Here is a 14439-nt window from a genome sequence, read left to right as displayed (position 1 = left end):
GATAATTTGGAAATTTCAGCAGCTGCAGAATGTAGATTGCTGATAGTTCTTTTTTTAAAGATAAAAATGCCACGTGCTGTTTTTAACCTAGTAAACTCTGTCTATTTGGATCTTGCTTCTTCACTGATGATCTGTCCGGCTTGTGAGAGTGTATCCGCTGTGATACATGTGGAACTAACTCCTTATAGTATAAAAGACACTGGATATCTGTCTTCTCTGAGGGGTAGACAGGTTGCACCACAGTGTCATTTCTGCTTTAAGAAGGCTCCACTGGATTTTTTTAATATCTGATCATTAAAATGTTTAATATTTTCTCCCAGAACTGTTGTGCTGCTGCTAGAGTAGTAAGTAGCACATTCACAGAAAAAATTCCACTTCCTAACTGAAGGCTCCAACTCTGTCGGTGAGTTGTTACAGCCGATTTACATCTACCCAAAAAGACTCTCAAACTTACTTAAGGACCTGTATAAACAAATACATTGCTTGATTTGAGCCTTCTTGCATCACATTGAAAAAGCCCTAATAGGGTAGTTTTTAAATGTATATGGATATCAACAGTAGTAGTAGAATTTTAATTTATTTTTATTTTTCTATTATGTCGATGCACTTTATATGAGGGCTTAATATGAACTACAAATTAGCCTGTATTCTTTTTCTTACCTAAACTTGATTTCAACAGGGTTCAGAATTCTCTGCTTAACTTTAAGCATGTGAACAATTCCATCAAAGTAAAACAATCAAATCCCACTTCTTTGAAAAGGTAACAAACAAATAATATTTTTTCTAACATAAACAATTTCATTCATATTTATTGTTTGAAAGGTATGATGTATAACAAGTATTTTTACTTATATCTACATATAAATACTCTTCAAAACCCCCAGATAAGTGGAAAACATAAGAAACAGCCTTCCTGCTGAAGACCCTTATCCAGCTATACCATCAGGCTTTGTTTTCCAAATGATTAACTTTTTTAAAAAATCCATCTATTTCTTTCCCATGGTTAAGAGTGCAGAAAAAAAAAAAAGGTTTTGTACATACTCTACAGATTGTGTGTAGGGATGATCAATATTACAAGCAGGATATAAGCAATCAAAGTCCTTAATCAGTGATGCATCTGATGTTGTTTAAGCAAGAGGATCAACAGTATATAAAAATCTGTGTAAGTGGAGAACAGATGTTTTGTAGCTGGGAAAAATCTAATGGAAGGGTAAATGGTGACAGATTGATAGTTCTTTTTCTGTTCCAGAGATGGTGGAGCATAGACATTTTCTGTGAAATACACTGAATATTACTGAAGTAATATTTATAAAATAAATCTCTTGGAATAACAAGAAATGTTATAAAATGATCACGTAACACCACAAAGTATGGATAAGGGTACTTCGATATTTCGATCAAACAGCATCTGAGTGAATTTACATCTTTTTATTACCAGGGTGTTATCTCTATCTGAAGAATAAGTATAAGCGGAACAATACAATTGCATCATAACACAGAAACAATTCAGACAAAAAAAAGATTGTGTCCTTATAGCCTCGCACTTTGTGTAGTCATTTCCAACTATCTGAAGTAGGTTTGTATAATTGTATTTCAAGCAGCCGTGGTAATGCCCTTACGATAGGTATCGGCATGCTCTAAACAATAAGGAAACATTGACAAGAGTCACGACCCAGACCCTACATCAAGAGCTGCATTTAGTTAATAGGGTCACAGTTTTGGTTTTACTTCCGATGAAGGACCATGATTCTTGTGAGAAAACTTTTACACAAGTATCTCCACAAACAGTTTGGTCTATATGAAATTCAAACTGATTTGGGGAGAATTAAAATCAGGCCAACTCTGAGTAGTTTTAAAAATTGTACATGCTCTTTAATACTGCCAATGGCCATTATGGAGCTTTAGGCATTTTTTTTTTTAAACAGAAGTGTTCTGCTTTATGCATTAAAATTGGATATTATATCTGATCATTTTCTCATTCTCTACTTGTTTATGAGTATCTTGCCGTTCAGGATGGTATTTTTTTTAAACTACTGACCACTATAAAAATTGAAGGACTAATAAGACATTGATTTTTGTATTATATGCTGCTAAACATCCATTTGATTTCAATAACAGTATACTGCAAGGCCAGTTGTTATATATTACTGAAAACAATTTTTAAAATGTAATTGGCAATACCATAAAGATTACTTGAATTAGAGGCTTTAAAAGAGTAACAAAGATGAGAAAAGGAGAAAAATATCCACTTGAAGATTAAGTATAAATAATGCACTGTCGAATTGAGAAGAGTACAGTTCTACATGAGTCAATGGAAAGCTTTTTTGCTGAACATACTCTAGTCTGGGATTTCACTGATGATTTAGATGGTAAGAAATTTAAAAAGAAAGAAATGAGAATATTTTTTCTATAACACACTTAAAAATGCAACTTAAAAATCAACTTAGAGCAGAATTTACAAAAGTGAAGATATTTGCCCCAGGGTACCTAACTTCCAGTTATGTTCTGAAAAGAAATCTGTAAAATATATCAAAGTCCTGATTGGACAAGGTCGTCAGTGATTTTAGTGGTTTAGCCTACAAAGCCATAAATGGGTTAAATTCTTATTCTTATTTAACAGGTAACTAGTATTTAATAATCAAAAATGTTCAAGGCACAACGCTCACCTTTGATTTTAGTATCACAGTACCCCACGTTCTCTGATTTTTTTTCTTTTATATTCTTTTTTTTAATTGTTTTGAAGTTTTGTAACTTGTGTGCAATAAGAACCTGATTGTTTCAAATGCAGTCTTTGTGCACTGACTGAAAAAAAATACATAGCCCTTGGATACAAACACTGTTGTCTCTGAAAAATATCAAACAGTTGGTTTTTTAATCAGATTACTGGGGATATGATTTCTGTGGGTTACTTTGAAGAGTTATGGCAGGTCATAAAACAGTACTATGGGATTCTATTGGTATTATTTAATGGATATTTGTTTGTTCCTGTTTCTAGTTGGCATTATTTTTACTTTTACATTTGATGGAAAAAATTAAATGTTATTTTTGAATATTTATACAGAATTTTAATTTAAACCCTACTGTAGAGGTGCACGTTCAGATATTTCCATATTTGAAGTGAACATAAAGGGCTCTTACAGTTTTTCTTTCCTTTCTGCCAAAAGAGAATTGGTTAATAAAAATCCTATGTTATTCTATGATGAGCCTGTGTTGGTTTTCTTTTTGTTGAAATATCTTATATTTCTTTGACTTTTCTTCATACTTTTGTTGGTGAAATACATGTTGCACTTTAATAAACACAAACACTTTTATGACTTAGTGCTGTTAGCAATCTGTCACAATCAAGAGACATATATTATTTTTTCCCTAGGTTCTTTAATCACTTGATGAGAATTGTGGATTGAAGCTATTTATTTGATACTGTGCTAATAGTTAAGTACAAACACCTCTTCAGAACTTTTTACGCAATCAAAAGGATATATACAAAATTCTACTGTGTTGGAGGAAAAAAAATATTTCTATTCTGCCTGGGTATTTTATAACTTCCTTATTACACTGTTTCCTGAATATCAAAGTAATTTTGCATCCACAACATTTCTCAGTTCCCTGCTCCACTTCCCACTTGTTCTTAGTGTGAAAATAGTAATTTCCATAATTAAAATTAGACCTAATTTTATTTTTTTCTTCTCTTCAGCTTCTTGTTCTGCTATACTCTTTTGCTTATATTATGTGTATGTTTGTGTATTGTCCATCACAGTGTTTCAAGTTAGGATGTTATAACACGCTCCTTCACTTTGCTTCATTTTCCCTGTCGCATATCTAAATGAGTGTCTTAACCTTCAAAGGCCAAAATCGTTAATATTACTTTGATTCAAATGGAGAAGAAATAAGCAAATTATCACATTTGTAAGGCTATAAAATATTTGTCATCACTAACAGTGCTCTATTAATAAAAGAAGTATGAAGACCAAAGTGATTGCTGATCATGTCAGAACTGGTAGTCTAGTGGCCAGCAAAGTTCTATTTCAGCTTATTCCTGCACATAAATAATTCCTATGATGGGCTGCATTCTTAGTCCAGCAGGTTTATTTGGTTTGTTGGGGGTTTTTTGTGCATCACCATCAGTATACCATTTTCAGTCCCAACTCAGCTTGGCCTCCAATTCTGCATCTAGAAATGGCTGTAGCTCATTTCACAGTACTTATATGTCTACTACTCTGTCAGTAATACTGTTAAAAATATATGTCCTAGTCGAAGCTGTTTCTTAATGTTACTATACACTGTTCAATAGCTGCTCCACTTCAGTGGTGTACATAGTAATTCTTTCTAGCGTTTGGGTGCCTTGCAGGAATATTAAGCTTAATAGGTTATTTTACTTTATATATATATATATATGCATATATCTTCCAAGGAAAAATAAAACTGAAATACATTATTATTATTATATCAGTAGAAGAATAATTTTTAATCTATGGTAGTGTTATACCAGTCCATATCTATCCAGAACACTGATATTTTTCTGTGAATTTAAATTACTGTATTATCAGCCTTCTACTCAATGAAGCTAAAAGAATATCAAATTAGGTGCAAGTGCGAGGAAGAGGAAGTTTCTTTGAAATTTGCACAGTTTAAACGAAGTGTTTAGGAGCTAAGGAAACTTCGCCACGTGGCAACGCTTCTATGAAGCTTGACTGTGTCCAAAACGATGGACAGCTTAGTCTTTTTATGGTGATAGTCTGTAAAGCGTCTGAGAATTTTTTCATGGTTACATGTTATGTATGTTTCCTTACTTCCCTGTAAATTGTTCTCATCTTTTATGAAACAACAGGATAGGAATTTATTCCCTATCATGCAAATACCTCAAAAGCTACTGGTTACTTGGAATGAAACAATATTCAGCAGATAGCAAAGTAATTCCTCAGTTTTTTGGTATGTATTATTATTTATAATGTTTTATGTTGTAATAACTCTAAAAATATTATGAATGTGGTTGCTTTAGAAAACCACATGTAAGAGAATGAGCTAAGTCTTAATTCATGGTTTCAGATTGAAAAATATACTAATATAAAATTAAAGGAAATTGATCTCATAGATTTTTCAAGTGTTGGAAAAGCACTAATAATCAGCATATTTCCTCAAGTTCACCTCTTTTAATGACAAATGTCAAATACTTTATCTAAGAATTAAATTTCATTCAGAAAAATCCTGCATATAGTGACTCAGTGCAAGTTAAATTATTTGCGACCATAATTACATCTACATGCAGCACTGTTTCAAGCAACCTGATGTTATGCAGAGCAGTATTTTAGAGGAATCAGCACACATCTACCTCTACACTGCTGCATAACACAGATGTATACTCCTGTTCTGCTTTAAATTACTTCAGTCATTTTAATGATTCTCTCCTTCCTTCCTTCCTTCCTTCATCTCTTTTCTTTCTTTCTTTCTCTTTTTTTTTTTTTTTAATTTTCTTTTATACTTTTTTACAAATTTTTATCTGTAATGTAAGGTATTCTGACCCCTTTAAGACACTGAGAACTTTAAGAACTGAGTTTCACCTGTGCCTGATTTAATTAGCAGGTCATGAGATAAGTACCAGGTCCTAAAGAGTGAGAAAGGTAGTTGTTATTATTATTGGTATCAGGGGTCTTGGTCAGGTAATGCTCAGAAGAAGCTAGAGAAAGTGTGTTTTGTTGGAAGACAGTACAAAGGGGTGGGAACAGTGTAGCCTGAATTGCATGTTATCTTGTTTTTTTTAAGACTATAGTAGTTTAGGCTCATTACTTGATTCAAGGGTACAAATTCAAGACTTGACTGCACAAATGATGGAAACGTTGCAACTATCAAAAGAATGCTACAATAAACCAGCTGAAAGAATGCTTTGGTAAGTCATTATGGTCCTACACTTTAGCGCTGTGAACTTCTTATTTTTGAGAGATGGTTATGGTGTGGGGTCCAGTATTTTTGCACCCATTAAATAAGATTGGGTTGTTTTGGGGGTTTTGGTTTTTTGTAATCCTTTAGTTCATTATGTTTATTGACCTGTTATTCACACTGGCCTGTCATTACTTGCCTGTCACCTTTCTCCTTCTATTAAACTGATTTTTGTTTTGAAACATAACAAATGCCTAATAAAGTCCATGGGATACTTCTTCTGTTACTTAGTATAGCTTAGTGGAGACAACTCTTGCTACAAATTAAGACTATGTGAATTTGTGTTCCTAAATCTGCTGATAATTAGGTGTGTAATCCTGGGGTAGTTATTTCATCTGTGTTGCTGCTCTCAGTTTTGACCCCTCTCTTTTTCAGACTATAATAGCTTTAGGACAGAAATTCTTGATCTGTAAGAGCCAAGTGTGAAAAATGTCCAAACTTGTGGTCTGCTCTAACACCTATAGGCACGCGTGCACACGCACAAAATCTAATTTAAAATTTTACAGGTAAACTCTTGTGGACCTGCTGTTACTATACCTTCTTGAAGCCTTTCTGCTTTCTTGCTGTAAAGATACAATTCTTTGCCGGTCCATTTGACTTTAAATGGAGTTTTCAAACAGACCAAAATAGATGAGAAGCAAAAGACTGTGATAGGGTCTTGGAGAGGGAGGAAAAGAAGCTAAAACTAACAGTTATGAGCAAACAGAAAAACCTTGGCTCCAATGGAGAAACCTAACTCTGTGGAATTCCCTATGCCCTCCACTTTGCTCCATTAGAAAAAGAGGAGCTAAGGCATCTCTGTCTTAGTTGCACCAAGGCTTAAAGAAGTATTCACTAGAGAAGCATCAGATAAGGTGCATATGAGTAAGTAATTTTCTTTATTAGTTTCTATCGTAACAAACTACTAGATAAAACCAAGAAAGAAGTACATCCACAAAATGTAGTGTTAGTTCAACCATGTGAACACTGTCACTGTTTGTCTGATGCATAAAAGCATCAGAAAACTGCAATATATAGTGGGAGCAATCTAACTGTACAATTAAGAGCTTGAATCCTGGAATCATAGCACTGAATTGTATTGCTGTGGCAGTGCAATTTGTATGGACTGGGAGATGGCAGTGCTAGATATTGACCCACACCATTTCCCAAAAAGCTTCTACTCTGTTACAGAAGTATTGAAAGCAAAATAAAAAAACTTATTTTACTGTGAAAGACCTTTCAATTCATGACTGGTGGAAAAACTGATAAAACGGTACAGGCAACAAATCATGCAAAGTAACTGGGATCCTGGGGTAAAGATTTTTACACATCCAAATTAATTCCACTGGGACTTTGGCAGCTCTGACTTCACTACGAGGTTCCTGAGTTGAAAGGAAGACTCAAAGGGTAAAATTCCTAACTCGTATCTGGTGGATCTGTTTGAAACAAGCTGAAAAACCCTCCCAGGTTATGCCTTGAAAAAGAACTTCCCCTTGTATTTCTCAAAAGGCAGAGCTGGCTCAGTGACCAAGTGACTCTTGACATTTTCTTCTAAAGCTGAACTGTCTGCTCAGAGACTCGTTGCCCTTCTCCTTTCTAGCAATGATATAGATTTTTATATACAGATTTAGTTTTCTTAAATTGCTGATACCCTACCTTTATGTCTTAGCAGTTATGTAATATTCGTCTTGATGCCTCAAGACCTTGGTATTTTATGTTGGTGCCAGCTTTGTCAAATTGCTTCACTGTTTCATTGAACCCCAGCTCTCTTTCCCCATCCCACTCTGTTGATTAGATGCCTGGGGGAGCTGGGCTTAGTGGTACTGTCTCTACACTTGTTTTGTTCAAATTTCTTGGGATAATCTAGAAAGGCAGAGATCTGACTGCCTTCAAAGAAGAGTAATATATGGTTTGGCCCATATAGACTGTGGAGGGAAAGGGTCATGCACAAGTGTATATACAGCCATTGCACTGTCACTTTGAATTTCTACCAAGGCTTCCCCCCCACCTCCTTGTTTGCTTTTTGGTTGTTAGGATTTTTTGTTTGTTTCGATTTTTTTTTCACTTAAGTATTCTCTGGATATATAGTAATGAAAAAAAATCTAATCTGTCTTCAGCTGATAGGTATGCTGGCCCTTTCAGTTAGGGTCCCATGAGCAAAATCAGGCATAACAGGCTATAAAGGTGGAAAGGGGGTGCACAAGTTGAGAGCCTATAAGTAACTGGGGAATGTGTATGGTCTGTTATCCTACAATTAGAATGCTGTTAGGAATCTTGGATGTTATTGTTTCCTCACTGGCCATGAGGTCTTGTAATAGTAAAGATGTAGGCAATTAGTGTTTGTTACAGTTAGGCTACAATTCAGGGATTTAAAGCTAAAAAAAAAAAAAAAACAAAAAAAAACCAACCAAAAACAAAAAACCAAACACCATTGCCACCCATGAAATGTGTAACTATTCTTCACAGCTCTTCTTTAAAGCTTTCAGTTCTCATTTCAGACCAAAATTCATTGTGGTACAAGAAATTCCTATGAGACTTTACTTTCTTCTTTCTTCTCAGGCTTTCTTCTTCTCAGGCTAGGTGAATATGTAAAAATAATAATCCTTTTCTGCAATATTGAACAGTGCAAGTAAACTTCAAGTAAAACAGTTTGGGTGTCAGCCTGTTGCCTAGGCAGATGTGTAGTGCCATTTCAGATGGCCTAAAGTGCCAAGTGTCTGACTGGTACTAGCAGCTCTGCCCCTGGATGCATACAAGATAAAAAGGTGAAAAGATAAAAATAGAAATGAAGACTCGTGCTTCTCCAGAGCAATAGCTAAAAGCTGGACATAGTATAATAGGGCATCTAAACCAACAGTGGACAGCTTTGTTTAAGCAACTGATTATTACACTCTATTTCAAAAGTTGTTATAAATTAACTGGAAATTAATTTATAAATTTAATTTCTTTATCCTACCACTTCAAATGTAATTAAACCTCTAATTCTATTAGAACGTGGAAATTTGAGGCTGATGTTAATAGGCATTTGTGTACATTCAGTAAAGGAAAATCCCATACCCGGCAACGTGCTGAGATTCACGCTCACTCTCTCTCTCTCTCTCTCACCCCCACCCCCCCACCCCCGGAAATGCTTGGGGGTGTTTCCTAGGGACTGTTTTTTGTGCTCTGATTGGAGGAACAGAGGAAACTCTGGGAGGAGGAAAGGGTTATTGCACTCGCACATGCCCACGGATCACTTCTTTGGCATCCTTCTTTGTGAGACTGCCTTCCTTGACCTGTTAAAAGGTTTTAGCCAAAGTCTACTACTGGCACAGACTCTTACTAAGAAATTGGAAAGAAAAATGTATTGGAAGGCCTAGCCATCTGATAGATAAATAATTGGGGAATCATCCTTCCTGTCAGTGGCCTTTGCTGTGAAGGATACTTCAAAAGAACTTCCTCTGTGGTATGTGTGTGTGTGACAGACACTAAAGACTTCAGCAAATGCCAATGTTTGCTGTGCAGATCAGAAGTAGCTAGAAAGCTAGTGACTTCAGGACACTGATGTGTGAGAGAAAAAAGCACCTAAACAAGAAGTATCCTTTTATCCCCTGAATCCAGCATTTTCACATTTAGATGTGATCGTATAAATTGGTAGAGTTGGTAAGGTAAATGTTGAAAGGAAGCTGTTGGCCGCAGCAGTTCTCGGGGAGGTGCAGCAAGCACTCGGCTTGTCTAAGTTACCCTGGTAGCAATGGCATGCACTGGTCTGGTTTGACCCCCTGCTTTTTTACACACTGCTGTTTGCTGGCAACAGCTAACTTTTGTTGACTTATTAATGAATTAATTTGTTCCAAACATCAGGGTTATAATCTGCAGGAAAATACACATGCCACAGTAGCAGCTAGCTGCCATCATTGTTCAGATAATCCAGTGATAAATAGGAAACCAAAAAATGTGAAGAACTTTTGCCCCATGTTTCCCCCTCACACCCCACCCCCAGCAGCTGGCAGCTTTTGGAAAGCTTTTGGAAAGCTTGTAAAAAGCTTGGAAATGGCTTTCCTGTGTTGGCTTGGGGAGGGGTAGGTTCAAATAACCAGTAAATGTCTTTCACCTGGAGAGGAGTTACACATATCAGTACTCATCAGAGAAATTTCTCCCTCTGTGTTAACTGCTTCCAATATTTCAATGTCTTGCTTCCTTGCATTCTGCAGTTACCATCCTAAACTTAAAAGTAACTTGTACTCCTCATACGAAGTCCTTTGAGGGACTGTTTCTATAGCCTGTTCTCTAGAAATTACTCTGCTGAAGACCTTTGTTATGTATCTCACTGCTGCTGCTTCCGAGGTAACCCTGCTAGGGCCAGACCTGGTTGCAACTGGATTGCTTTCTACAGCAGCTAGTTTATAAAACCAGCGAAGAACTTGGACAGTGGAGGCTGACAGACGTGAGACCTGAGAGTTGCCTTTCTGCCATGGATCTCTTCTCTTCCCCATTTCGTGCCAGGACACGCCGTCTCTGTCTTGCATTTCCCAGTTCTCCAAGCTTAAATTCCTTCATCCCTCACAAGGGCAGGCCTGGAAAATCAGGCACAGAGGCAACAGGTGTTCTTCAGTACTTCTGTAAGAAGTCAAATGTTCTACCATTGTGGGGCTGAGCTAACTATTCTATAATATACCCTTTCCCAGCTCAAAAATAGTTTTGGTTTTGTTTTTTTGTTTGTTTGTTTGTTTGGTTTTTTTAAGATCTCAGGTGCCACATGTTCTGTACCAAGTACCAGAAAGAACATTCAAATTGCTGTACACTTATGGCAACAGATGCAAACCAAAACATATTGTCTTTATCTATACTTTAGAACTAAACTGTTTATGGGGACATAATCAGCCAGCGCTTAATGCTAGACTGCCCCAATTAGGAACATTTTTCCATTCTTAAGAAATCAAAAATGCAGTGTGTTAGACCAGGCTACTTCAGGACAAACCTATGATTTACATAATTCATACTTCAACTGTGTGTTGATGTGGTTCTAAAGCCTTTCAAGAAGTTGCCTCCATACAAACTGGAGGACTGTGCTGTAAACTAAATACAAAACCATCCCAGGTTTAAAAATTGCCCTCTCCTCTTTCTTTAGAGGAGTTTGGTTTTTTTAATAGATGTCATTTCTAGCCTAATCAATTGTTGTAGAAGTGTTACTGAATAAATAGGTAGTAAAGCCACAGGAACACGTATGGAACATATGCCCTGACCCATATGGAGTACATGCTCTGACCTTGGTACTGTGGTATCAGGTAATTTCACATTTTGCCTTCTGAAATAGCTGCAGCTTGTTCCACAGCAGCACGGGCATGTGGCCACTGGGTCACATCATATTATTCAGACCTGCCATATGGGTATTTAATTTATCCAGGTGGTTTTAGCCTTCTGTCTTCTGACATAATGAAAGATCATTGCAGACTTTGTGCGGTTCCCAAACCCTACTGCTACATGTAGCATAACTTCACAGACGCCGAGCCTTTAGCCCATAAAAGACTAAACTCACTTTATGCTGTATCACTGAAACTGTGATATGTTTCCCAGTGTAAAACCTTCTGGTGGTAAATATATAACTGCGTGGGCTTTACATATGCATAATTAAAATATAGCACATAGGAAAACAAGAGCTACAGTTGCTTCCTATTTGGAAGGCATGTCATAAAGGATGCTGATTCCCTATTTTACTTTATGTGGTCATTACAGCCAACTGAGAAAGTGAATTACTTAAGGTATTTATAAAGCAGCAAAATATTCATAGAAATTGCATAAGCTACTTTAAATATTTATAGAAATAATGACAATTTCCATCTGTCACCCTAAAAATGGTACTGATGATTGCTCAAGATCTGTAATACTTGAAACTGTCTGGCACTCTGAGAAAGGCGGGGTGGGGAGAGAAGCCATTTGTTTCTCTCCTACGTAGATTAAAAATATTGTGCATACAATTGTACATATGTACCAAAACCGGAAAGTGATGTCCATGATGCCTTAGGAAAGCAAGCTCTGATTTTAAATAACAACAAAAAAAAAAGCAAGCCCCACCTTAAACTGTATAAGTCTTTCTAATCTATCCCTTGTATTTTGATCTCTTAGAGTCAAATTAATCAATTTGCAAGACAAGCTGGATGAGCCTATTAATGCCTAACCTTCTGTGGAAGGGGTGAAATGTGTGTAGAGAAATGGCTGCAAAAGTATTATTTCAATTTCTTTTCTGAAACATTACCTTATAGCATAAAGCTGCTGTCGCAGAATTGCTTGATCATCACCGCTTCCTGTCACACACACTGAGTCAACATCCCCATTATCAGTGTATCAGATGGTGTGGGACAGACTGGGACTCTCTAAGCAGTTTCTTATGTATCAGAGAAGCAGAGGACCTCAGTAATCCCGAGATGAGATGCCCTGAGGGTTCCCATTACAGCCATTCCTTCCGTGGCTCTGTTACTGCACTGCAAATGCCTACTGAAGGACTGGCAGCTGCATCTGTGCCTGACTTTAGCCTAGCTACGTAATTGTGCTGCAAATGCTATCGTCCTTCAGAACAAGTACCTGGCAATCACTTAAGTAAGGTCTGAAGATACCTGGGGCTCTTTGGCCCCCACATTTGTCTTCTAATAAAATGTGTAGTTTCCTTGATAAATTAGTACCATCCAAGTGGATTCTATAGTCTTAAGGCTGTGGCCATTGCTCTTCTAGTATGCTGTGTCTGCACTTTTAGGAAAGATGGTTGCTATTCTGGGCAGCCTAGAGACCTTTCTTCAGTATGATGGCAGATTTAAGAATTTAACACTTTATTGTGGTGTGCAGGGGACTAAGTAGCATGGTGAAGGTACTATCATTATTAATTGAAATACAAGCTTTTTGAAGCAACTTCTTCTCCCATTTGTAAAGTTTGACTCAGGGAAAAAGAAAACCCTAACATCCTGCAACAGTACTCTGTGTACAGGACGTTACAATGAGCTTTTTGATACATCATAGCCTAGTCAAACTGCTGATACTTAAGCCTAAGAATGAAGGTTTTGCTTAAAAACATGCCCATCCTCTGCTAAACTAAGGAAAAAAAGTTTTATTTCAATATGGAAACATAACTTATCTGCATGCTAAACAGAAGAAACACTCAAAATATAACACTTTCAGTCAAATTCACCATGTATTTATGCTTATTTTTGACTAATAATACAAACTCTAGTGCAAAAATGTTGTAAATGCCTGCTGTGGCACTTTGCTCATCTCTCTTTCATCAACCTCTTTCCCAGGTTTTGTCTAGATTTTAGGGTTGGCCAGAAAACAGGCTGGATAAGCTGAGTGAAGTAAGTTACAACATGGAGGGAAACTGTAGAGTTTATTTTAAGGACAAGTTGATCAAAGCTCCATAAGCTGGGGCTGTTTGTCAAGGGGAACCACACCCTCACCTCCCGACCATCAAGCAGTACTTTTTTTTTTTAAAATGTAACCCAGGCAAATGTTTCTGTGGTGACGTGTGTGTTTTTGTTTTTTTTTTTTTTAATCCTCTTGCCCTGTTCTCTCGTGAAGAACTGGGATGCACTATTTATCATAGTCCGGGAGAAGTTCACCACTGCTTCTGAAAGCTTGCAAGAGGAAAAATGTGCCTTCCTCTTATTTAACTTTCCTTGTCAGGGATGTCCTGAGATCTCAGAGTAGGAATGCTTGTGTATTGGTGGCTTTGCTCAGGTTCAAAGAAGAAGAATGAAGAAGAAGAAAATAATAGAAAGATTATCAAGCTAAACATGGCTGTAAGAATCAGGCTGTACAAGTTCAAGGTGAACTTAACCAGTTTCTCCTTTAAGAAATAAGCATAGTGGAAAAACTAAGATACTCATTCTCTTAAAAGCTTATATCCAAATGAAAATGTCAAATAACTTTGTTTAAATGCTTTAATGCACTAGCAAAAGCAAAGCTCTTCATCTCCTCATCCTGTATTGTTTTGAAGGTGGTTAAGTTCTCCTAAGCAACACTTGACCCTCATAGTACCAATGCTCAGAGTGAGAAGGGATAAAGAGGGACCCAAAATCAGTTACCTTGGTGACCCAGCTCAACCGGCTTTGTACGTGTGATTTACTGGAAGAAGTTTTAACTTTAAACCCAAACAATGCTCTGCCTCCTTGGTTTTCTTAGGAAAACTTTTCCTTTTTCTGGTCTTGTTAGCTGTTAATCATTAGAATAGAAGATTAGATGGGTCACAATTACCTCTCTGGCTGTGCTTCTCAACATCCACAAAAAAAACCAAAAAAAACCCTGCAGAAAGTCACATGCTTATTTAAGCAGAAATACAGTGACAAGTTTTCTTGACTTCAGCGTTACAAAGGCTGGCTGCATGGCTTGGCAGAAGCAAAAAACCAAATATCTCTATAGGGAAAGAGCAACTCCCTTAAGTGCACTATGGATGTAAAATTGTCGCTTTCTTGACTAAATTTGATTAGTAAATTATTACTGGTTGCATATGTATTACCATAGCAGCTACTGTCACAATTTAACCTTGCACTTCATAAAGCA

The sequence above is a fragment of the Platalea leucorodia genome (assembly GCF_965183815.1).
Source record: "Platalea leucorodia genome assembly, chromosome: 6".
NCBI lineage: Eukaryota > Metazoa > Chordata > Aves > Pelecaniformes > Threskiornithidae > Platalea > Platalea leucorodia.
The sequence above is the reverse complement of the archived record's forward strand: the minus strand, read 5'-3'. Positions refer to the sequence as shown.